This window comes from Pongo pygmaeus, chromosome 3 (genome assembly GCF_028885625.2).
Source record: "Pongo pygmaeus isolate AG05252 chromosome 3, NHGRI_mPonPyg2-v2.0_pri, whole genome shotgun sequence".
NCBI lineage: Eukaryota > Metazoa > Chordata > Mammalia > Primates > Hominidae > Pongo > Pongo pygmaeus.
This window is the reverse complement of record NC_072376.2, coordinates 79,644,675-79,672,211: the sequence shown is the minus strand read 5'-3', so window position 1 is coordinate 79,672,211 and position 27,537 is coordinate 79,644,675. Positions and strand designations below refer to the sequence as shown.

The following is a 27,537-nucleotide window of genomic DNA, read 5'->3' as shown; positions in this document are numbered from 1 at the left end:
AAATTCTTCAGCATTTATCATTATGGTGAATCTAAAAAAAAAATCACTAACATAATATACTCATTTTTGATACATATTTGCACTTTATAAAACATAGATTTTCTAACTCTCCTATGTTCACTTTGCTTGTTAGAGTATACCCTCCACCACCATCCCCATCTCAGCTTTTTTTTTTTTCCTACATCTGACATATCCAGTATGTACATTCAGGACATTGGAACAAAGACAGGAAGACTTTAGACAAGCTCTTCAATTATATCTGAAGTCAGGGAGAAAGACGGGCAGTAGATTAGCTGTTAGGGAATTTAAGGTTGTAGAAATTCTGGGCAGTGAAAAAGTTAATTTGCCAGAGGGACAGCACCATTTTCCTTTATCTGTGTGAAGACAAATAGAATCTGTGTGCCAAGTGTGACTGTCACCAATCTCTTCCTTCCTATCCCACGAAAGGGCCTCATTTGATTCTTTCTTATTTTCTTCCTTCCAATGCAGGATCCTTGCAAATCCTGTTCCCTGTGCTAAGACCGCACCAATTTCCTCCACTATTCAGCTAAGGTAACTCTTATTCATCTCCAAGCTCCAGGTAAAGGAATATCCTAAGATAACAAACACTTCCGTGATTGGTTCTGGGACCCTATATTCGTTTTCATGACACTTACAGTTTTCCAATAGATTATACCAGACTACTTGTAATTCCATAGGTCTGAGATATTGTATTTAATGGGTATATTTTCTCCAGCACTGGAATATTTCCATGAGGGGATTTTTGATTGTATCTTCAGCATTCAGAGCAGTGCCTGACACAGAGTAGTTGTCAAAAGTACATACTTGTTAAATGAATATAGGAAGGAAAAATCAATACATTTCAGGCAGGCTGTATTCTGGATAGTGGAATGCTAGACAATTGGGATATGGTAGCGTAAAAAAAAAAAAGACAAACTACTTAATTTTATCCAAGTTGATTCTTTCTTCACCATTATTATGAAAACCCTTGGTGTTTTTTGAAGATCTATGGTCTATGAAGCTACTGTCAAGGTAAGAAGAGAGACTTTGTGCTGTATAAATTGCAACTTGTTTTTTGATAGCTGCATTTAAAAATTGGATTAGTGTGAACGTTATAGTTAGGAATATTTTGGCATTAAACATGAGTGAAAACCTTAAGTTTAAATCATTTGAGATAGCCTTGATTTTACAATTCAGGGAGTTAGTGGTATCATTTTCACTGAGGATACTACAAAAGTCCTGTACTCTCAAATGCAGTTTACACACTGATAAATTCATGAATATTCAAACATAAAGTGAAGGATCTATATACTTTGAAACGTTAGTTAATTTTTATTTTCTCTTTTTGATATGGAGTTCCTCACATGCATTTTAAATAATATATTTATCAAAATATTGTTTAAACATTATTTCTTCCTTATATGTGGTGATATTTTATTTAGCAAAAAATAATGCCAATTTCAAAATGTTCTCCTTCGTTGATAGAGGGATCAAACATGCTAACATTAATCATGCCAAGAGCTAACCAATGTCTTTGTAAAAGGTGAAGTTTCTCAGAGCTTCTGAGGTAACCTTTCAAAAAATTACTTTTAATAGTTGTTTCTACTACAATAATTTTAAGACTAAGATTTTGAAAGCTGTGAAGGAGAGATGAATAGAGAAATCAAACTCGATAAAGAATTGAAATCTCACAAGTGCATCCCTGTTACCCAGAGCCCAACATAGGGTTCTCAGCTTGTAATTTAAGTACATTTTAATCTATCTTATAAAAGAACAAACACCAGGAGTTTGAGGGTGGGAAGAAGGGGAAAGAAAGAAAATAACATGTTATTTTATGCTGTATTCTATTGTCTTAGTCCACTCAGACTGCTATAATAACAAGATGCTGTAGATTGGGTAAGAAAATTATTTGTTACCATTCTAGAGGCTAAGAAGTCCAAGATCAAGACACCAGCAGATTCAGTGCCCAGGGAGGACCTGTTCCTCCTAGACAGCGCCTTTTTACTGCATCCTGACAGGGTAGAGGGAGGAAACAAGCTCCCTCAGGCCCCTTTTATAATGGCACCAATCCCTTTTAGGAGGACTCTGCCCTCATGACCTAATCATCTCAAGACTGCATTGGGGATTAGGTTTCAACTTATGAATTTGGGGCTGGGGGGACACAAACATTCAGATCATAGCATCTATGAGCCAAACAAACACGGAAATTTTCCAGGGCCAGGGCAAGGGTGAAGTTAGTAAAGCACTCTCAGGCAGAAACTTTAAGTGAGTTGAAGGAGAGGTAGCGCCAATAATTGAGTTGGGTAATATTTACATGCAATATTTTCTAAGTTGTGGCAAAATATTCATAACATACATGTTACTGTTTTATCCATTTTAAAGTCTACAGTTCAGTGGCATTAAGTAATTCACGTTATTGTGCAACTATTACCACCATCCATCTCTAGACATTTTCATCTTCCCAAACTGAAACTCTGCATAGTTTAAACAATTTGCCCCCATTCATTCCTTCTTCTAGCCCCCAACCCCCACTATTCCACTGTATCTATGAATTTAACTACCCTAGGAAACTCATTTAAGTATAATCATATGGTATTTGTCATTTTGTGACTATCTTGTTTTCACATAGTAAAATGTCTTCAAGGTTCATCCATACTGTAGCATATATTAGAATTTCCTTTTTTTCCCCTAAGGCTGAATAATGTTTCCTTGGATGTATATACCACATTTTGTTTATCCATTTACCCACTGATGGACACTTGGATGGATTCCACATTTTGGCTATTGTGAATAATGCTGCTGTGAACTTGAGTGTACAAATATTTGTTCAAGTCCCTGCTTTCAGTTTTTTTGGGTATAAACTCAAAGTGGAGTTGCTGGATCATACGGTAATTCTGTTTAATTTTTGAGGAAGCACCATACTGTTTTCTATAGAGGCTGTACTGCTTAGTGGCCCTGCTTTGCCACTAGCAGGGCACAAGAGTTCCAGTTTCTCTACATTCTCAGTGTCATTTGTTATTTTCTGTTTGATTTTAACCATTCTAATGGGTATGAAGTGGTATCTCATTGTGGTTTTAATTTGCATTTCTCTAATAATAGTACGGTTGAGCATCCTTTCATGTCCTTATTGGCCATTTGGATAATATCCTCTTTGGAGAAATGTCTGTTCAATTTCTTGGCCCATATTTTAATTGGGTTGTTTGGTTTTTTTTGTTTGTTTGCTTTTGAGATGGAGGAGTTTTTAAATATATTCTGGATATTAACCCTTTATCAGATATATGAGTTTCAAATATTTTCTCACATTTCATGGTTGCTGTTTCACTTTATTATTAGAGTTCTTTGATGCACAAAAGTTTTTATTTTGATGTCATTCAATTTATCTATTTTTAATGCAATACATTTTTAAAAACAAGAATTAATTCAAAAACCGTGATGAACAAAACATCCAAATTTTAAATACAGATAGATCAGTATTACTGATTTTGTCTTTGCCTCAGGCTCCAATATGGCTAAGCACAGCAATGCTGTATGCATTTTCTACACTATGCATCATGAAACATAAGAAGTCCTGTGGATTCTAACACTTCTAGTATCACAAGTAGATAAATCATATAAAAAGATTCTAGAGATGTTCTGTGTTGTGCAATGAATAGCACCTGATTAATGTAAGGTCACAATTCTCTTTGTTTGCATTTTCTGTATTTTCAGGAGAGGATAAAAGGCAAAATTCAGGTCTACACTTGCAGCTTGCTTTTCTGAATAAATATGATTATTCTTGTTAGAAAGAAAATGGTCTCATCTCTTGATGAGAATTATAACTGGAAATGTTGCCCCAGGAGAGTTGCCTAAGGGCGGGGGTAGGTAGGCTGCAAAGTCAGTGAAAACCTATCTTCTGTATATTGTTGTGCCTAAAGCTTTTACTAACCCAAAGAAATCATGTTTTTATGTTATATAGGGAAATCACAAATCAAGAAGTCTGTAAATGTTCTAAAAGCTCACAGAAAGTTTCCTATATTAATAGATTTAACACATGTCATTTAAATTTTCCAAATGTCAGCATATGGCACTCTAAAGATTCCTTCTATCTTAGTCACTAGTGACTTTATGTAGATTTACCTTGCTGAACAGAGCCCAGGCATTTCACATTGTTCTACAACTGTGTACCTCTACTTTTGTCAAATGTAAACAGGAAGCTAGATGAATGTTCTTTATAGTGTTTCCTATTGTCAACACTGAGACCTTCTTTCTTAAATTGTTGGTTCAATGTTTGACTTTGTTTTGAAGCATGTATTTAAGAAAATATTTAAAAATCATGAAGTTCATGCTCTTAACATCCTTAGAAATCAGTCCTCCAGGCCCATTGCCCCACTTGTCAATCTAGGGGACATTGCCATGTGACAACAAAGATGCACCATGAAAGTTGCTTGTAAACTGCTTTTGAATTGAAGCAGTTTACTTTTTCAGTAAATGAGAAAAGAGGATTTTTTTTTTAATAAAATGAGATTCGATTTTTTACAGCTATCTGAGTCTTTTTAACTGCTTTCTTTAAACATGCATAGTAAAACTTTCATGTGAATTTCATTAAGCTTCAAGGTCATTCAGGAGAAAATGATAAGCATATCAATGACAGAAGTGTTTTGCATGTAATGCAGGTGTTTGCCTATCAAATGGATTCATTAAGACAGAAGATCGTTTATTCATTTTCTGTTATTACTATTATAATATTTAGAAAGAAATCTTAATATGCCATATATTCTCTCACTGTTTTTCGTAAGAGCATATCAACCATACAATAAATAAATGCCTTCATATCACTATTGTTATTTTTAATTTCAGTGAATTAGAAACAAAATAGTCTATAATTCCTTCAACTGATTTTAATTACATCTGAATGTCCAGGATTTTTCCATTAATATGGAGAGATATATATATATATATATATAATATATAAAATTGAAGGTTGGACTTTATATTGGAAAGATATTTTTACAAGTATATTAAAATTGTAGAAATTCACAATCTTCCCTTATTGTGTTTTTATAATATATATTCAAAATTTTAATTGAAACTAATGTTCACAGTGAAGAAAAACATTTGAAAAGTAAAATATTCTTAAAAGTTTTTTTTATTAAATTCATCCACTTGTTAGTCCAAGAATTTAAGTTTTTACTTGATTATTTTTATATGCTCATCTCGTGAAAAAGTATCTTTTAACAACACTTAATTATATGTATTAATATACTGTAATATTGATTAAAATTCTGTTCTACAGATGTCAATATATTGACTTTTTAAATACTTGAGAATTTCAGATATTATTTACTGGTATAATTTACTAGAGTTTCATGGTGATCATGAAAAGAGAAGACTTTCTTCGAGTAAATAAATAATTATAGTTCCAATAAATTTGTAATATGCTGTCCACACTGTATTGTTTACAATCTATTTGTTAGTTGGTATGCCTTGCTGATGGTGGGTGTGACTATCTGTGCAATTCTGAAGATGCATGGCTAGCAGAAAAAATGTCTACATTGAAGAAAACAAAATCACTTTGTCAGAATACTGAATAATTACAAAAATTACATTTTGCATTGAAGTAATTTGATGTGATATTTTTCCAAAACAAAAGGGTAGCTACAGTAGTGTCTGGATTAGCTAGAATTCTCCAGAATGGCTGTGTATAATTAATTAAATTTTTGATTAAGAGTTAATTGGCACATCTATTGTTTCAATTGTTCATTAATTTTCTGTAAGTGTACAGTAGTTTCTCCCTTAGTAAATAAAGGATAGTAAACATTCTTAGCAAGATGATTTCTAGTCGAATTTGTTCATTATTTAAGCATAAATTGTTCTTGTACTGTGTCATGAAATGCTTTGAACGTTGTAAATACAAAGATGAATACATCTTAACTTCCTAACTGTTGGTATCACACATTTGGAAACCCATCAGAGATGTTGAGGATGACTGTGCTACATACAGTAGCCAAAACAGGCATTACCAACTTTTAAAAAATCATTGACAATCTCATAGGTAAAAAGGATATTTATTATAATTTAATATTAATGTATTTTATTAGCATTAGCTTGTTCATTTTTCATCATTTAAAGTTCATTTGTGGTGCTCATATTGTGAGCTGTCATTTCATATCCATTGCTCATTTTTTGGTTATACTGTTAGTTTCTTCCTAGTAATATGTGAAAGCTTTTTATATATTAGACTTGGATTATGGTGACTTCTTTGCCTTGCGTGTTCGTTATTAAAAACCTAGTCAAACTTATCGTTGTTTTCTTTTCTGGCCTTTGAATATTGTATTACACATAGAGAACCTTTCTTTGTCCTAACATTTTATATTATTTTCCCAAAATTCCTGTCACCTTTTGTAAGATTCATTTCTTTTATATTCAAATATTTAGTTTTTATGGTACAAGGTGGCATTAAGGATCAAACTTATTTTTTTCCCCTGGAATTTTCCCACTGGTTTGAAGTGTCCCTTAAATTATCTTATGAATTTTGCCTGCTTCTGGATTTCTGGTTGGTTAAATTGATCTGACTTTCTATACACATCCTATTATTTCCTGATTTAGTTATTATTTTATCATTTTATCAACATTAAAATTTGCTTTACTACAAAAACCAATATTGCTTCTCTTCTATTCCCAATTCCAAGTAATTTGCTTCATCTGAGCTGCTACAAGTAATGCATAACCGTCTGAAATGAGGTCTGGAATATTATGGGGATCCCAAAAGAAAACTGGCTTGAGGCAGCTTCTCCTGACAGTTGGGCAAACATGTAAAGAACTGAATCAAAGATCAAGGTCAACACCTAGTAATTTGCAGATTCTTGGCGGGGTTTATACAGCAGAGACTTTCAAAAACCCACAGGGAAGATCAGTATTGGCCCCAGGTTAGCATGTTGAGCTTCTCCTATTATCAAGAAAATAAAAAATAGTGGAACCATGGGCAGATTACTGTATCACTTGAGACTGAAGATGTACAGAGGGCACATGCAGAGCCCCTTTCATCAGTTGTCCCAAACATGGATTGATGTCTTACCTACTTCACATCATTCTTTATTACCTTTGTGACTGCTGACCCTTAATGTAAACACAAATCCACACCTAAGCCCCCATGCCTTGAGAAAAAAAGAAAATTGCTGCATGTTTAAAAGGCCGTGTGTCAGTTTCCTATGGCTTCTGGAACAAATTACCATGAACTATATGATAAAAAAACCCAATGTTATCCTTTTATGGTTCTAAAACTTAGAAGTCTGAAATGGCTCTTAGAGGGCTAAACCCAAGAAGAGAGCAGAGCTACACTTCCAGAGCCTCTAGGGTAGAATCTGTTTCCTTGCTCTTTCCAACTTCTTGATGCCACCTGCGTTTTTTGACTCATGACATCCTCCTCCATTTTCAAAACCAGCCATGGAGCACCCACTAGTCTCTCTTTCTCTTTCTGTCTCTCCCTCTCTCCCTTCCACCCCGACCTCTTTGCTTCTGTTCTCACACCACCTTCTCTCCCTATGCTTCTATTTTCACATCACCATCCCTGACTAACTCTTCCTGCATCCTTCCTATAAGGAACTTTACTAATCGTCAGGCATACTCAGATGACCCAGGATCTTGAACTTAATCATATATGCAAAGTCTCTTTTGCATGTAAGGCAACATTCACAGGTTCCTGGGATTAGGATGTGGATATCTTTGGGGGACATTATTCAACCTACCATAGATAGGCCAACAAAAGAATTTCAATCACAAGATGCAAAACTGAAATATAGCTCATAGAGGAATGAGGTGAAAACTTCAATAAAAATAGGAGTAATTGAGGAAACAGGAGCAGTAGAAATGTACACACACACACACACACACTAACACAAACATAGACTTTTTTTTTTAATTAAACAACTAAGTAGAATATTTGGAAGGAAAGAAAATCACATATATTGAAAAGAGAATTATAAACAGAAAATGGAAACTATAAGCAATTGTCAAATGGAAAAGGCAAGAAATAAAAATAGTAATATCAGAATTTAAGAATTCCTTCAATAAAATATCAGTGATGTCAAAAATAGTTAATAGTAATCATTCAAACTAACAAAGAAAGATGGTAAAAGAAGGTAAAAAAATGACCTTGAACAGCCAAGGGCTGGGGGACAATATCAATGGTCTAATATACCATGAGTATAGTTCCAGAAGGAGTAGAAAGAGAGAATGGGACAGAAGAAATGTTTGAAGAGAAAATAGCTGAAAATTTTTGGAAAGCAATGAAAGATGTCAAATCACAGATTCATAATACTCAAAGAAGATAAATACCCCCACTGTCCCACACACATATGTATTCACACCCAGATACACCAAAAGTAAACAGTAAATTTCGAATGCACTCAAAGAAAAGAGACAAAGAGGACTACAGGAGAACAAAGAGAACTGAGCATTCTCAATAGTCCCATTAGTGGTTATGAGTGACTTTGCACCCATCAGAAACCCAATGCTGAAAGAAAGAATACAGAGACAAAAAGAGGACAAACTGATGATTCAGCTTATGTTAAGTTCAAAAGCAGGTAGAACTAATCTATGTTGATAGAAGTAGAAGTGTGATGTCTTTCAGGATATTTATTTATAGCAAGCACAGGGAACTCTCAGGGGTACTGGAAGTATTTTTCTGTCCTTATTTTGTACTTGAATTTCCCCACTTTTTTTTTGTAAATTTGGATGACTTTTTCTTCTTTTAGTTTTATATATTTTGTATGTTAGTCTTTTACAAAATTATGTATTGAAATATAGTCTTCAACTTATTCTTGTAACTCTTTTAAACTTTTTTCAATGTATAGTGATTCTTAATATTAAGAAAGCTCTGTTTATCATATTACATTTTTTCACCTTAAACTTAAGATGTATAAAATAAGTAAATTGTGTAAATAAGATATGACTGAATTAAAATTGAATAAATGTAAAAGGGAAAAAAGCCTAGGAAATATCAAGATCTCAATATAAATAAAAACAAGAAAAATTAATACACACTTTAAATTCTAATTATAATCTAAATAGTCTGTTTCAAATTGACACAGTAAGCTGTTGAGTTTGTGTTGAAGAGTAAATATCTAGTATTAACAATGTAATTTATGCAAATAGAAGACTGATGAGCAGAGATATGCCTTACCATATGTGAAAAAAATACAAACCCCAGTAATCATGTCACTATGCTGTTGGCATAGACTTAGCCAAAGGTGAGTGGAGAGAACAGAGTTTAGAAATAGATTTCAGAATCAATAAATTTCAATATGTGAAAAAGAAGGTATTGCAATTAGGCAGGAAAATATTGGCTAATTTAATACTTGTGGCTGGCACAAGTGACTATTTGTTTGAAAGAAATTTATATAAAAGCCTACTCTACATCATATGAAAACATATTGCAGTTAAATTAAGCATTTCAATATAAAATAAAATCACAGAAATGTTGGGAAATTTTAGGAGACCAAACAAATAAACTAGAGATTAGGGAATCTCTTAAAACATGTTAGGAAGGCCTGGCGCCGTTTCTTACACCTGTAATCCCAGCACTTTGAGAGGCCCAGGCGGGCGGATCACGAGGTCAGGAGATCAAGACTATCCTGGCTAACATGGCGAAACCCCGTCTCTACTAAAAATACAAAAAATTAGCTGGGCATGGTGGCAGGTGCCTGTAGTCCCAGCTACTCAGGAGGCTGAGGCAGAAGAATGGTGTGAACCCGGGAGGCGGAGCTTGCAGTGAGCTGAGATCATGTCACTGCACTCTAGCCTGGTTCCAGAGCAAGGCTCCGTCTCAAAAAAAAAAAAAAAAAAAAAAAAAAAAAAAGGAAAATTGTTGGCTATAATGAAACTATCAAAATTTTGTTCTATTAAACATAAAATTATAGGCAAGACACATTATAAGTATAGTCAAAGGAAAACTATAGATTGGGAAAGTATTTACAATGCACATACTTGACATATGTACAATATTTATATTATCTCTCATATTCATTAGTGCTACCTTATTTCATGACATGATTTCAGTGGATATAAATTACATTGTGTTTTATGTCACCCCTAGAGGCTGTAATGTGAATAGAAGCAGGGTTAGGCTCACAGGAGTTGTTCACTACCACAACCCTACTGCAAAGAGTTCCTACATGTTCATATGAGAAAGAAAGCCTTATAGAAAAGTTTGCAGAGGGTCTTTGACAGATCACATATGGAAGAGACAACCAAATACACACTAAACACAAAAATATTGTGGGACTCATTAGTAGACATTTTTGAATTGTATTAAAAGAATAACAGGGTAACTCTGTATAGGTTACCAAAAATAAAATAATAATCAGAACTGGCACCAATAGGTACAAAGGGTGAACGCACACATGTGTACATAACTGGTGAAAGATGATTTCGTAGAGCTTTTTTTGGAATATAATATGGCAATTTTATTTGATATTTATATCATATATATATGTTTATATCACAAACAAAGACTTCTGTAGCACAAGAAGAAGATTCCAGGAAATCTACAGGTTTATTTGCATTTATTTATTGGTATGGTAAAAATCTAGGACAGGGGTCACTAACACTAATGCTACAATACAATTTTATGAGGATAAATCTAGAAATGAGCTAAAGCACTAGTAAGTAGGGAAGCTGTTGACAAAATTATGGAACATTCATCCCACGGAAATGTGAAGTCTTTGCAAGGATGAGTTAAACGTTTATGAGTTGTCTTGAGAATATTTTATCATACAATTCTAAGTGAGAAAATCAAATTGCAGTAATGTATATATAATATAAGCTCAATTTAATACACAGAGAAGGGAAATACTTTTGTAGAAATTTTCACTTGAGTGTATGAACAAAGAGAGAATTTGGGTTAATGGAAAGAGCAAGGAGACACCACAAAAAAAGGAGATGATAAAAAAATGCTATATTAAAAATGCCAAGACAAAAAGCAAACTCATTAAAGATAAAAAACAGTATGTGTATATATGCATATATTTATTTCTCTCTTATGAAAAGGTTATTGCTGGTTATGTCTACTAATTGAAAATTTCAAGTGATTTTGACTTTCCTCTTACATTTTGCTATATTGTTTGAAGTATTTATAAAAAGCATGAATTATTTATATAATCAGAAAGAAACAAGGAAACATTTTTATTTAAAAAAGAAAATGTGTAATCCATGTGTAATATGTAAATTTGTATGACTCAGAATAAGTTAATCATTGTAATAGCCTACTTCTATTATTTGTCACATCAGAGAGCTTCATGCATTGGTAATTCCCTATCTACAACTATCTAGCTGTCTTTCTATCTCTGAGACATTCCAGGCTTTGCTTATTATGAGGGTAAACAGGTCCTATCACAGCAATTTCCCAGGACATACCTTGAAGCCACTGCGCACTTGATTACCAGATACTGGGCCACATAGAATAAATGGTGCTGCTCTGCAATCTTCTGCTTCTAGTTTGTGATGCTTTCTTTCTTTGGTTTCATTGAATGCAGTTGCTCTGCCAGTACTGACCTCCCCTAGTAACCCCAGTCCTGTTCTCTTTCATGTAGTGAACAAGTCATTATTCTTTAAGTAATATGGTGCGATAGGATATTCTGCAATAATGGGAATGTTTACCTGTGCTGGCAATGTGGTGGGGACTGGCCACATGGAGCTCTCGAGCAGTTGAAATGTGGCTAATGACACTGAGAAACTAACTCTTAAAATTTTATTCAAGTTTTATTTATTTAAATTTAAGTAGCAAAAATGTGGCCTGTGGCTATTATTGAGCAGTGCCACTTTAAAATAAAATTTTCAGTGCTATTGGGATAGTAATAGCATTTTTCACCTATGTCTCATCTTTGGCTCTCCCAGACACACAAGCCTTGCAGGTGTGACTGCGCTGAGAGGTCACAGCCAGCTCGCATCACGGGTCCCCAAGCCCCAGGCCATGGACTAGTACTGGTCCGTGGCCTGTTAGGAACTGGACCACATAGCAGGAAGTGAGCGGTGGTCAAGGGAGCACTACTGCCTGAGCTCCACCTTCTGTCAGATCAGCAGCGGCATTAGATAAGCACAAACCCTATTGTGAACTGCACATGTGAGGGGTCTAGGCTGTGTGCTCCTTATGAGAATGTAATGCCTGGTGATATGAGGTGGAACAGTTTCGTCCTGAAACTGTGCCCACCCTGCACCCCACCCCCGTCCTTCCATGGAAAAATTGTCTTCTATGAAACTGGTCCCTGGTGCCAAAAAAGCTCGGGACCATTGCTCTGTATTACTCTCAATTCTTCTTCGCTAGTGGTTATTTGTTTTTGGGGGTCCACATTATCTCCTCCAATCCAGAATCCACTGTGGAATCTCTACCATATAAAGAAGTTTGTTAATTTCCAAATTATCATATGGATTGAATATGAATTATTTTTCATAGATATTCTGAACCCCAACAACTTATGGGATATACTTGAGAACCTTTTTAATGTTGATATTTTGTCAATTATAATAACAAAATCCTAAACACGTTCTGAAAGAAGTTCATCTGCCAAAAGCACACTAGAAAGTGTTGTTGTCCAATTCTTCCTCCAAGCCCATTAGAGCTTAATCTCTGAGCCAGGCAAAATTATACACATGCAACCATCCCACAATTAAGGAGCCCTACATTTACATTTAGATCAGGGAAATTTAAATGCTTTCTTCTTCTGCACTCACCACAAAGAAAAGCACCAGCATAGGCGCTGCAGCCCTTGTCTAAAGTTCATTTTCTCTGTCCCTATTCTGTCACCTCCCAGGAGGAGAACAAGTCTCATATGCAGAGTCAGAATTTACTCATGAATTTAGAGCATCACAAATTCAAAGTGTCATTCAATTTCCCTTGCTCTACTCCAGGACACTTGACGGCTACTTCTTTTAGATTCTGGAAACACAAGTTGTCCACCCCTTTCTGAGCAACACGTAGGCGCTGCATATAGCACAGAGGTTCAGTGTAAGAACACTGGAGACAGACTGACTGCTATCGAGACCGGGTTTCTCCATATCCTAGTTGTGTGTACTTGAGCAAATGTTGAACATCTGTCTCCCTGCCCTCATCTTTAAATGGGGAATAATAATCATATGTGGATTCCATAGGATGGTTGAAAGGATGAAATAAACTAATACCTAGTCATCCTTTGATATTTATGGGGGATTGGTTCCAGGACCCCCCTGCAGATATCAAAATCCATGGATGCTCAAGTCCCCTATGCGAAATGGCACAGTTTTTACTTATAACCTACATACATTCTCCGGTGTACTTTAAATAATCTCTTGATTACTTATAATACCTAATTCAACATAAATGCTATGTAAATTGTTGTCATATGTATATTTTATTTATATTAATTATTATAGTATAGTTACTTTTTTTTTCTAATATTTAAAATCTGAGGTTGGTTGAATCTACAGGTGTGGAACAAATGTGTATGAAAGGCCAACTGCATAAAGCATTTATAACAATGCCTGGCAATACTACTGGCACTACTACGTGCAGTGTCTCATCATTTGCTCTCCACTTGCCAAAGTTGGCTGCCCTTTTAACCTTCAAGAAGGAAGCCATATTAACAAGGAATTTTCCTTCTATGGGCAAGTTACACATACAGGCAACCCTGGGATATATTGCAGATTTGGTTCCAGGCCACAGAAATAAAGCCAATAAGGCAATAAAGTGAGTTACACAGATATATCTTTTTTCTTTCTCAGTGCACATAAAAGTTATTTTTACACTATGCTGGAGTCTATTAATTCAATAGCACTATGTCTAAAAAATTTACATACCTTAATTAAAATATATTTTATTGCTGAAAAATGCTAAGCATCTTCTGAGCCTTCAGCAAGTTATAATCCTTATGCTAGTGGAGGGTCTTGCCTCAATGTGGATGGCTGCTGACTGGTTAGGGTGGCGATGGTTCCTCAAGGTTGGGGTGTCTGGCAATTTCTTAAAACAAGACAACAATGAGATTTGCCACATTGATTGACTCTTCCTTTCATGAAAGATTTCTCTGTAGCATCTGATGCCATTTGATAGCATTTTACCCAAAGTAGAACTTTCAAAACGTGTCTCAAACCTTGACACTGCTTTATCAACTAAGTGTATGTAATATACTAAATCATTTGTTGTCATTTCAAAGTGTTCATAGCATCTTCACCACTGGTGGATTCTATCTCACAGAAGCCACTTTCTTTGCTCTTCCACAAGGAAAATCACCTCATTCTCTTCAAGTTTTATTATGAAATTGCAGCAATTCATTCACACCTTCAGGCTTCACTTCTAATTCTAGTTATCTTGCTATTTTGGCCAAATCTGAAATTAATGCCTGCACTGATGTCATGAACCCCTGAAAGTCATCTATGAGCATTAGAATAAACTTTTTCCAATCTCCAGTTAATGGTAATATTTTGACCTCCTCTCATGAATCACTTATGTTCTTAAGGTCATCTAGACTGGTGAATCCTTTCCTGGTTTTCAACTGACTTCTCCCAGATCCATCAGAGGAATCACTATCTGTGGCAGCTATAGCCTTCTGAAATGTATTTCTTAAATAATAATAATCGAAACTTGAAATTGCTCTTTTATCCCTTGGCTACAGAATGGTTGTTGCGTTAGCAGGCATGAAAACAATGCTTATCTCTTTTTACCTCTCCATCAGAGCTCTTGGGTGACTAGGTACATTGTCAATGAGCAGTAATATTTTGAAAAGAACTTATTATTTTAAGCAGTAGGTCTTGAAAGTGGTCTTAAAATATCCAGTAAACCATGCTATTAACAGATGTGCTGTCATCCAGGCTTTGTTCTTCCGTTTATTGAGCACAGATGGGGTAGATTTACCATAATTCTTTAGAGCCCTAGGATTTTTAGAATTGTAAGTGAGCATTGGCTTCAACTTAAAGTCACCAGCTATCTTAGCCTCTAACAAGAGAGTCAGCCTGTCTTTTGAAAGTTTTCAGCCAGGCCTTGCTCTCTGTAGCTATGAAAGTTCTAGATGGTATCTTCTTCCAATAGAAGGCTGTTTGATCTACACTGAAAATCTGTTGTTTAGTGTAGTCACATTCACAATGATCTTACCTATGATTTTCTGGATAATTTGCTGCAGTTTCTACCTCAGCACTTGCTGTTTAACCTTGCACTTTTATGTTATAGAGATAGCTTCTTTCTTTAAACCCCATGAACCAAACTCTACTGGCTTCCAATTTTGTCCTCTGCAGCCTCTTCACGTCTCTCAGCCTTCATAAAATTGAAGAGTGTTAAGACCTTGCTCTAGATCAGGCTTTGGCTTAAGAGAATGTTGTGCCTGGTTAGAATTTCTATTCAGATCTTTAAAACTTTCTCCATATCAGCAATAAGGCTGTTTCACTTTCCTATTACTCATGTGTTCATTGAAATAGCACTTTTAATTTCCTTCAAGAACTTTTTCTTTGCATTCACATCTTGGATAACTGGCACAAGAAGCCTAGCTTTTGCCCTATCTCAGCTTTCAACATGCGTTACTCACTAAGCTTAATAATTTCTAGCTTTTCATTTAAAGTGAGAGATGTGTGACTCTTCCTTTCACTTCAATACTTACAGTCCATTTTAGGGTTATTTATTGGCCTAATTTCAATATTGTTGTATTTCAAGGAATAAACAGGCCTGAGGAGAGGGAGAGCCAGGGAACAGCCAGTTGATGGAGCAGTCAGAACACACAAAACATTTATCAATTGCGTTCACTGTCTTATATGGTCACAGTTCTTGGTACCCCAAAATAATTACAATAGTAACATCAAATATCATTGATCACAGGTAATCACAACAGATATAATAATAATGAAAACTTTTGAAATATTGTGAGAATTACCAAAATGTAACAAAGAGACCAAAAGTGAGCACATGTTATAAGGAAAATGGCGCTGATACATTTGTTCAAGGAAAAGTTGCCACAAACCTTCAATTTTTGAAAAATGCAGTATCTGTAAAGTGCAATGAAAGTATGCTATATTCCAGGGATACTTACATCTTTCATCTTTGGCTGGAAAACACCTCTAAATACTCACACAACATCTTCCCAAGGTAAATCACTGGGGTGTAACTTTTATAAATAAGATGTGATATTACTATTATGTCTGCCATTTGAGATGGAGAATAGTAATGCTGAAAATATACTTTAATTCAGAGTAAGCTTTCAGTTTTTAATGATGAGCTTAGCACCGCAGTTTTCACAAATGCTATATTGATAAGTGAATGATCATAAATTATTAGTATAGCACAGAAATTGTTTTGTAGAATCAAACAAATTCAGGGACAGGGGTGTGAAAACCATAATTTGTGACCCTTTTTATGTTCACGTTAAACTATTTTAAAATTCTTTTGCCATGAAAATTTCTGTCTTGACTCTTGTGATTGTCCTTATAAATTGGAATGTAAAATATGGCTAACAGGTACATGTAATAGTGTTGCTAATGATTAATTGATGCCTTAATAGTCTTTGAAAATCTCATTACCTGATTGTTGCTAAGAATTTTCTGGTAAGGGCTGCCTACAAAACGGAGGAAAGGGAAATTCCTCTGACTTTTTACCAATGATAGAACCCTAGAGGTGACGTGCTTGAAGAGGGAGGCAAGACCTGATTTTGGATTTAAAATCTGAAAGGCAGATGTTTATTCAACTGATCTAACAAGCTATAGGGTCAATAGAGAAGTAAAATAAGAAAATGAATGAGGATTGTCAGAAGACATGGGAAAGCAAAGAAGAAGCCTATTATGAGTAATTCCAAAGCAATTTTATGACCCATGAATTGTTCTTTTTCTGTGCCAGCACACTTATTTCCAGACTTTAAATATGTTATCAAGTTTGACTTATCTGTACTCCCTCATCCCTCAACTTACTTCTGGACCAGATCTTGGTTTATTTGGTGTGCAGGTGTCCCATAGCAGGAAATATGACTGAGATGAGTTTATACTTAGGAGATAAAACACCCAGCTGTAGATCTGCTGCTAAAGAGGTTAGCATAAGGAGAGGGGCTGGAACTTAGACTTTCTGAAACAAAGACTTGGATGATTCATTATAAAGCTGTCTGTCTCTCGAATTTCTCTTGGGTGGATGGTGATAATAGACAAGTCCAGTATGGTATTTTTGGTTTGGAATGAAGACTTTGGGTAAAGATGCTATAGGAACATTCTTCTTTTAGTGAGTGGTATATAGCAATTCAGCAGGTTGGGAGGTTAGCACCTTACTTATCATTACTTACTTACTTATCATTACTATGCTTACCTACCCTTCCAAAAAATTGTTCACACACTTCTCTGGCAACCCATCTTAAGTGTCTTGTAATATACAGGCTCATTAGGATAGAAGTACCTTAATTAAGAACCTAAAGGAATTGACATGAATTGGGATACCTGGGATACCTAAAATGAAATGATGATACTGAATTATCCACACAGTTAAATAGCTGAAAAAAAAAATAGAACCAAGGTGTTCAGGGATGAAGAGGGTCCAGCATAAACCGGGGTTGTCTCCAGGATATGGGACTTTCCTGTTTTAAGACTGGGAAAACCCTGGGCAAACTAGGACAAGTTGTTCACCTTAGTCAAGCATCTAATGGTAGACGGTTATCAAAATGACTGCCATGACTAAGATGGTTTCATGGACCTACAATAATAAATGATCTGAAGTAGAGTCAAATGAGGGAATCTTCCAGAGACATCCAAGAAATGGAGTCTTGCTCTTTCAGTTTTCCAGACAGCTTCATCTAAGAATATGTAGTACACATTTTATCTGGATTTCTAATATTTAGACATTCCTATAAGCCTGACTGAGTATTTGAAAATCTATTTCCAGAGAACTGAATAGAAGAAATGAAAAAGTTTGATGTAAACCATAATCTGGGCTTCTAAGGTAGGAATTCCTTTATGATAGCCTAATATAGGATGTGCCTGTTGGTAATAGAATTGTTTTCTAATAACTTGGAAAGATTTTTGCTGAAATGATGTCCTGTCAGTAAAACATCCTAGAACCTTAAAAGTCTGAGTACTTAAAAAAATCCTGGAAACACAAAGATTATCAAGGATACATGAATAGACATAAAGCAAATACATGCCAGGAAGGTTATACCTCTATCAGGGAATTGGGATTTTCATGGTATCTCATATTTGTGAGTGGTATCTTCTTCACAGAAGCTTGTCTATGAAGCTTATTGGGACATAGTACTCACACTATAAATTTCTGCTCTCATAGCTAAGAATGAACAGAGGATTTCTTTTTATTACAAACACTCCTCTTCAGCTGTGGGTGCTGTCTGCACCTGCAATATGGGAGGGCAGTTGAGGAAACATGATTCATTGTATTTTGCCTCTCTGTTAGCCAAAGTGCTAGATTATCCCACAATTCCTTGAGAATTTTAGCAAACAGGATCACACTTGTTCAAGCTTAAATCATTTACCTAATTAAATACTTGGAAAGAATAAATAACAGCAACTAACAGTTCCCCAATCCTGCCAGAGGGCAGTGAATTACTTAATTTGTGCTCTCTGCTTGAGATGGACATCAAAAATCCTGGAGAGCTCTTTTAGGAATATCTTATAACATATGCAAGGAGAGATGTGTAGAAGCTTTTCTTCCCTTCCTCCCTCCCTTCCTTCCAACCTTTCCTCCCTCCCTCCCTTCCAACCTTTCCTCGCTCCCTTCCAACCTTTCCTCCCTCCCTTCCAACCTTTCCTCCCTCCCTCCCTCTCTCCCTCCTTCCCTTCCTCCCTCTATCCTCTCTTCCTCCCTTCCTTCCTTCCTGAAATATTATTTGAGCAAGGTACATACAGGCAGAAATACCATATTTTATAAGAATACAGAAAGAACTGCATGGAATCAAATTCCAGTTGACTTGCCGATATAAGTCAACATATTTTGATTGTTCCTTTTAAAGGGTTTCTTCATGCCTTGTGAAAAACAAGTTGGAGATCACCTGCTAACAGTGATAAGGGTAGCAAGGATGTTTGATGTTGGTTAAGTGGGGATGTATGGAATATTTTTTGTGCAATTTTATCAAATAAATATTGAACAATGTGCAAGCCATATGGGAGGTCTAGTTATGGTGTGGGATCTTCAATTCATAGTAGTGCTAATTTGTTAATTTAGATGATTTTCTCTAGCTATGTTCAGCTGCCCAGAAGGCAAAAAAAGTCAGAAGAACAAGAGAAAATTATTAAATAATGGACCATATAATTGAACTCAGGTAAAAAAGTGAAGACAAAATAGAAAAATAATAAGGAAAAAGTATCAAGATGGTTAAAACATTAAGTGGGATTAGTTTGGTCAAGTGAGCTAGAAGGACAGAGAACACGATACATAAATTAGTGACTTGGGAAATAAAACAATGTTAGGCCCTGGAATTAAGGGCATAGAGGAATTTGCTCATAATATTTTATACAGCAGAAGAAATTGATGTAGAGGGAGGTAGGAATAGATATGAAGGTCAGAACCCAGGAAGCTAAGGAGCATTGCACAATGATAGCATATTAAAGAACAGGCTGCCAGCCTAGGCTGTGAGCATGGGTGGGTGGAGACAATGTGGAGTGTGTTAATAATGGTTCTCAGATGCAAATAATAGAACTTACTTGGGTTAGCTTGAACAGAAAAGGATTTAGTGAAGAACCAGTGAACTACAGTTAGATCCTATACAACTAAGAAACACACAGGCAGGAACAACTCAGGAGAAACATACAGCTAATGACATCACTAGTGTCACTGTCCATGCTCAGAACTTCTGATGCTAGTGACTGGAAGATAAAAAGAAAAAAATAATCAGTTACCTTGAATAACTGGATGCCTCTGTGATGCTTGTTGCTCTGTGGAAGAAGGCTCTCGTGCTAGTTGTTCTGTGGAAGAAGCTCCTGCGTCATGTTGATCACTTCCACATCTGAGAACAATGCAGATGTGTCTGTGCTGAGAAACATATGTCACATGCAGAATCCTAGCTTCCCAGAGCTCTTTCAGCTTTCCAGCCCCCATAGTACATTAGATAAGGTGAGAATCAGTGCTAAGAGTGAATCTGCCATATCTGTCCCAGAATAGTTTATAATTGAATATTAATTGATAGAAAAATTAATGAGACTCATGATGAAGTTAGAGTCAAATGGAAAGAACTCTTTGCTTCCCAGCTTTTTGTATGGTTGGCCAGACAGCAGTGGTCACATGACAAAAGATTCAGTGTAGTGTATGTGCTCAGTTTTGACTTTTCAACTATGGACACTACCAGTTCAAGAGATGGAAGTCTCTGTTTATATATATGAAGTATGGCCTCTTTTCTTTCTCTTTTTTATGTGGGGCATAAAGAATTATATGCATCACCTTGTATAAGAATTGACCATAGTTTTAAATATAACAAATAAAACTAAACAATTTTAAAGGAAATCATAGGAATATGTTACCACGGCCTTAGGTTAGGCAATTGTTTCACATATTTGACACATGTATAAGTTATGAAAGAAAAAAATACACAAATTGTACATCATCAAATTAAAAGATTTTGTAATTAAAAAGGACATCATCAAAAAAGTGAAAAGATTTAGTTGTTAATTTAGGTGTCAATTTGACTGCATTAAGGAATACCTAGAGACTTGCAAAGAGTTATTTCTGGGTGGGTCTGTGAGGGTTTTTTAGAGGAGATTGGCATATCAGTCACTGGACTGAATAGGCGAGATCTACCCTCAATGTCAGCAGGAACCATCTAATCAGCTCGAGACCCAGATAAAACAAAAAAGGCAGCAGAAAGGTGAATTCAATCTCTCTCTCTCACACACACACACCTGCTCTGCCCCATCAGTGCCCTTCCTCCATGGAATGACACAGCAAGAAGGCCCTCACCAGATGCCATCTTCTCGATCTTGAACTTTCCAGGCCCTAGAACCATAAACCAATTCATTTCTGTTCATTGTAAATTACCCAGTCTCAATATTCTGTGATAGCAGCACAAAACAGAATAAGACAAATGGTAACCCACAAATGTGTGTGAAATACTTTAAAATCATATTTTTGATAAGGAACTTGTATTTATATATGAGCAATTCTCAAATTAAACAATAAAATATGCATAATATAAAACCAATTTCTAAATGGGTAAAGGATTTGAATAGACATTTCTCTAAAGAGGATATACAAGTGGCCAATAAGCACACGAAAAGTTGCTCAACATCATTAGTCCATAGGAAAATATAAATCAAAACCACAGTGAAATGTAACTTCTTATCCACAATGGTAGCTAAAACTTAGACAGACCATAAAAAGTATTATGAAGTGTATAGAGGAATGAGAACCCTTATACAATCCTGATGGGATAGTAAAATAGTGCAGTCACTTTGGGAAACAGTTTAGCAGTCCCTCAAAATGATAAATTATAAAGTCACTATATAATATGATGATTCTACTCATAGGTAGACTAGAGAGAAGTAAAGTCGTAAGTCCACACACAAAAATGTACACAGATGTCCATGTCAGCTTTATCCATAAGAATCAAAATGTAGAAACAACCCAAAGGTCTGTCAATGGAAAATAAAATGTGGACTATCTGTGCAATTGGATTTTACCTGGCAATAAAAAGGAATTAAATATTTACACATGCTATGTAACGTGGATTAACTTTGAAAGTATTATTCTTAGAGAAAGAAGCCAGTTAAGGGAGACCCCATATTATATGACTACATTTATATAAAATGTCCACAGTAGTCAAATTCATGGTGATGAAAATTCAATTAGTAGTTACTGAGGGCTATGGAAAGGTGGGAATGTGAAATGATTACTAATGGGTAGAGAATTTCCTTTTGTTGTGATAAAAATATTTTAAAATTAGATCATGCTGATGATTGCACAATCCTGGGAATATAATAAAAGCCACTGAAATGCACACTTTATAATACGTTTAAAGTATAAATATGAAGCTATTATTAATATTAATATGTTTGTACATGTATATATTACACATATGGAATTTATATACATATAAGATACACATATATAAATATATACACATATATACATGCACACACATATTAATAACATGTATGTTACCTAAGTTTGTCAAATATATAATATATATTACACATATGTGATATTGTATATATATATTTCACATGCTCAGTTAACATACACTTACACTCCCCTAATGTGAACTAACAAAATACTAGATTCCCTGATAATTTTGGACATCCTTTGTTTCCATACTCTTTCTGCTTTGGTACTATCTTTGTGTAATTACAAATTCTCAATTCTGTCTTTATAATCTTTCTCCTGGACCCTTGCTCTTTACTTTCTTCTTAGTCTGCATTTGATTCTTCTATTTTCTACTTGTTGACTTCTGCTGTAGAACTTTCAATAATTGACCCACAGTCAGGTGTGATGGCCCACAGCTGTATTCCCAACAGTTTGGGAGGCTGAGGCAGGTGGATCTGTTAAGTCTAGGAGTTTGAGACTAGCCTGGTAAACATAGAGGAGACCTCATCTCTACAAAGAAAAAAATATCTTAGCCAGTTGTGGTGGGCACGTACCTGTGGTCCCAGCTATTAGGGAGGCTGAGGTGGGTGGATCGTTTGAGCCTGGGAGGTAGAGGTGCAGTAAGAAATGATCACACCACTGCACTCCAGTATGGGTGGCAGAGCAAGAATCTGTCTCAAAAAAAGAAAACAAAAAACACAAGTAATTGACCCATTAGCTTAGGACCACCTGTGTGATGTAACTTACTCTAATGTTCTCTGTAGTATCTGCATCTTTGCCAGCTATTTTGTCTGACATTCTGGTATCAGGAACCTCCCGCTTATAATAGCAACTATCACTCTCTAAAAATTGTTTCCAATGACCACTATGTTTAATGAGGAAACTGCATCTCAGTCTGTTCAGAGAGGGAAGAAATACATGTCAAAAATTACATGTCTGTGCATATCGATGCCATACCCTTCAATTTACAGGAGGGTTCTCACATCACCGTCATGCCACAGATTTTAAGGAATTGGAAACTGTTTCCTCAAGATCCATTTCCCTTATACAGATACAGATGCAATACACTGCTGTCATGCAGGGTGTCAATCTGTATGAAGATCTGTATATGTGATCATTATAATATCTTAGTATGGGAAGGTTGATAACTGAGCAGTCCCTTCTGCATCTTCCTTTGAGGATATTTCAAGAACATTTTTGGCTCTCCTTGCCTTTACATTTGACATACTTGCACAGATGATTTGTGGAATACAGCTCTTAGTGATTCTGCCTTGAGGATGAAGGATCTACTGCCAGGGCAACATGGGAATGATGCAGTTCATGACACATTTTTGAGTAGGCATCTCAAGATGAATGCCCCAAACTACTGAATATTATTAGTCTGTGGGAGACACAGCTTATGACATTCTCTGCTATTCATTACTATAGAAAGAGTCACTTCCAAAGAGGAAGAAATAAAAAGCAACATTGATGCATTGCCAGTTGACATCACCAGAGTGAGCATGTTGTGAGGTAGAATGGAAATATGTGTACTTTGGTGTTCAAGAGACATGCAGGTACTCCTTCTGCATGTACTGGGCAAGAGTACAACCACTGCCTAGATATGACATTTCAGGAGTAACAGGGGAATCTGTGAGATTCAGCTTTGTGCTATCACTGAGACTGAATCTTCAGTCAGGCTAGCAAGGGTTTAATAGCTGGCCACATTGCCTATATTTTGAGCTCATGCAGATTTTCATCACAGTGATTTTAGCTGTGTTGCATAGGTTTACAACTTTGAATTTTTTCAACAATTTTAGCTCTTGAAAAACTTGTTATAATCATTAATATTTCTTTTGTTTCAGAGACACAAGACCATCACACAATTAAATGTATTCAAAAGTTCCTGTAGCTTGCCAGGTACCTTAACCTCCACTTTTTTTTTTTTTTTTGCTTATCATTTTTATTAATGAGATTGCTTAAAAAGGAGTTTGTCTTTAAAAACAATATGTTTTACTGCTGCCACATGACAGAATTTAGAATCAGGCTGCCTCTGTATTGTGCAAATACCAGATCTGCCACATATTAACTGTATGTCCTTGGGCAAGATAATCTTTTTGCCTAACTTGATGCTTTCCTTATCTGAAAAATTACAGAGAAGGAGAATAATGGTTCTTAATAAGATTGTTAGGGTGTTAACTCGATTACTAATGTAAAGAGCATTTATTAAAGTATGTAATAAGTGTTCATTGTAATTATCTTGCCTATTATTAGTGTATTGGCCTTTATATTTGATTTCTCTAGTGATTTTGGATCTTCCTTTTGGACTGTGGTACAAATGTTTCCCACTAACTCTTCCCACATTGGATTTCCTATGGTGGTCCATATTCAGTTCTAGAGAACCAACCCTCAGCTCCAATCTATGGATTATCTTGCAAATTCCTAGCGAGAACTAAGGGGGAAGGCACAACATTATTAGGTAGAGAAAGCGGGAGAGGTTTTCGGACTCATACTATTATATGTAAGTACTATTCTAAGCACAGGAAACACACAGCATCCACCAGGGGGTGCTTGTCTTGTAAAGATTGGTTAATTTTTGTCCAGCTCAGTCAGGGAAGATCCTTAAGAGACTAAAGTTGAACAGACACTAAAATGAATGTGTTCTTGAATATGACATGGAATTTTGTGCTTGATGCTCACTTGCCTGGACATAAAACTATTTTTGCAGCCTGAAGTCACATAATGAAGTTTTAATAGAGGCATTAGAATAGCATGAATACTCCATATAAGAGAAATATTTAACCATCCTCTCCTTTCAGCTCTACTTCCCCAACACACTAGCTCCTAAACACACACACACACACACACACACACACACACACACACTAACCTGGCCCATGAAACCCTACTTATTTATGTATATGATTTATTTTGTATGCTGAAAACTGTGATGTTTAGGACCCACTGTAACTTCCTATTTGGTCTCATTGAGTCAGAAGCTGGATGGTGCCTTTATTCCAAACAGAACCACATAATGCCATCCTGAATTTCATAAATACATCCTACATATTTTATTATTTCATTAGTCACTTGAATTCTCTACATAACCTGTAGCAAGTTCTTTTGATTATTTATAAGGTACACTGTACTAATAAGATATATAGACCTGTGGACTTTTGCCCTGATGGCACAGATGGAAAAGTAGTTTCAGTGACTAGATTAGGAAGAACCTATCACTTTGTTCCTGATAAATATTTATTAAAGACAAGCATTTTACAAAATTTAGAAAATTAAACTAACCCTGTTTTAGTGGGTTGCTTAAACAATTTTTTATAAGAATGCATGGATTTGAAATGCTTTTAAAATCTTATTTCATTAATATAATTACCATTCAAAATTAAGTTACACAGAGTGTCTCAATGTGTTGCTCATGGGATATGATCTCTCTTAGTTTAAAATTACATTATACTCAGGAAAGCTTCAAACTATCAGGTTAGCTTGTTTGGCAGATTGTTAGATGAATTCTCTAATTCACTGAAACATCTATTACAATTTTCAAAAGAATTGACTATAATGAATTAGAGAGCTAATCTTAATAATTTATCACTCAGATGAGGTCATCACAGCTAGTGGAATATTCAAGACTACCAGCCCATTTCTAACATTTTCTTTATATGGAAAAATATATTTTACATTATGTTCTATCATATTTTTAATGGATTATAAAATATACTAAAGAGCTGCTGTATTATAAAATAAAAATTACTCATAATCAGCCTGTTGTAAATTACTTGTATGAAATTATTAATTATAATCTTGGCAAATAGTTAATATGAGAGTGTGATGCATTGATAAACAGGGAACAATGGTATACTCAAGTTCTAAAATTTTAAGCATTTATTAGAAAATCCAGAGACAATTACAAACTACATTTGTTCACTGTGGGTATATTTCATTTAAAATAACAATAGTGACTGTTAATATATTTTTAAATAGTAGTATAAATATTTAACTGAAGTTTGTTAACTTTTTAAATTCTCAAATATAACTGAAGTTTATAAAGAAATATTGGTCCAGATTTGCTTTTTTTGAATTTGAGAGATTTATAGGGAAACCTAGGAGACTAAGTTACAAAATGGCATGTTACTGAAACATTCACAATGAAGAGAAAATGGCCAAACAAACAACAATAAAAAATAAAACTAATCTTGATTTAAGCTAGACTAATATACTTCAAGCTCCGTGTCTTGGGAATCAGCACTGATTCATCAGAAAGGTTAGATTGCTCTGTCAGTTTGGACCAAAGCTTACACATTATTTTCTGCTGTTGTTCTTTAGAACTCCTGTCTTTTTACAAATGCTGACATGTGCTTGTGTCCTGACACTCTTTCCTGATAAAATGTGCATCCTATGTCCTGTACAGTACAGTCTTTTTGTGTTTAGGCTAGTCCCACTCTTTCTTTTTTTTTTTTAATTTCCCTCATTCTCTACAGAAATTCATTCTACCTCCCCACTGGGAACACAGCCTGCCCCAAGTATCAGCCAGGAGCCAGGCACTGTTATGCACCCAAGAATAGCCTTTAAACTGCTTGTCTCTATACATTTTAATCTGCGTTGCTTCTATATACAATGTTTTCCTAAACTGCTTGCCAATCAGAATGTTACATATTATGTATCCCAAAATCCAATCTATATAGTTTTGTACAGTCTGAATTTACTGTGCTTTTTTTCTTTTTTCAGATAGCCCTCATTCAGTGTGTTTTAGTTCCTTATATTTCATGATGTTTTGGTCATAAGCTTATGTTTGTTAAGCATCCAGATGAGAGCTGAGCTCTGGGTGGCTCCTTGATTATAGTCAGAGGACCTGGCTAAGCTGTACCTAGACTCCTAACCCACAAAAACTGTGGGATGATATATGTGTTTGTTTAAGCAACAATAGAAAAATGATATAATTAGCTTATCTTAACTCATATAAAATGTAAATATAAACAATTTAATGGAACAGAATTGTAGGCGAAGGAGCTGAGTCACACAGATATAAGAAAATTTGGATCTTCAAATTATGTCAAAGAATAAACAATTCAGTAAGCAGTTTCAGAAAATAATATCCATTTGAAGAAAATTTATACTGTATTCATACTTAATATTGTATAGAATATAAATAAGGTGGATTAAATATCTAAATGTAAAAATTACAAAACATTTTTACATGTATGCATTTAATACATTCATATATAATGTGGGAGAAATCACAAAATGAGATTTTTATAATATTGTGATGATTGATGCATTATTAAGATATGAAAAGGATGTTACATCTGACAATAATTAAAACTAATATGCATAAGCATATATTTCATTAATGCTTTGGTGGAAAAAGCATTCTTTTTATTTTTAACCTTTTATTTTGAGGTAATTACTGCATCACATACAGTTATAAGAAATAATAGAGAGAAGTCCAGTATACCCTTCACCTGGTTTCCCATTGGTAACATATTTCTTTTTTTTTTCTGTTTTTTTTAATTTTTTTATTTTATTTATGTATTTATTATAATTATACTTTAAGTTTTAGG

At 35.0% G+C, this 27,537-nt stretch overlaps 1 long non-coding RNA gene across 1 annotated transcript; it reads left to right on the top strand.

The window, feature by feature from the left end:
- The first annotated feature begins 34 nt into the window (after window positions 1-34).
- LOC134739301 (uncharacterized) lies at window positions 35-23,878 on the top strand. Its single transcript, XR_010125925.1, has 3 exons — window positions 35-580; window positions 17,846-17,902; window positions 23,830-23,878. It is a non-coding gene; the product is annotated as an uncharacterized LOC134739301 (long non-coding RNA).
- The last annotated feature ends 3,659 nt before the right edge of the window (window positions 23,879-27,537 follow it).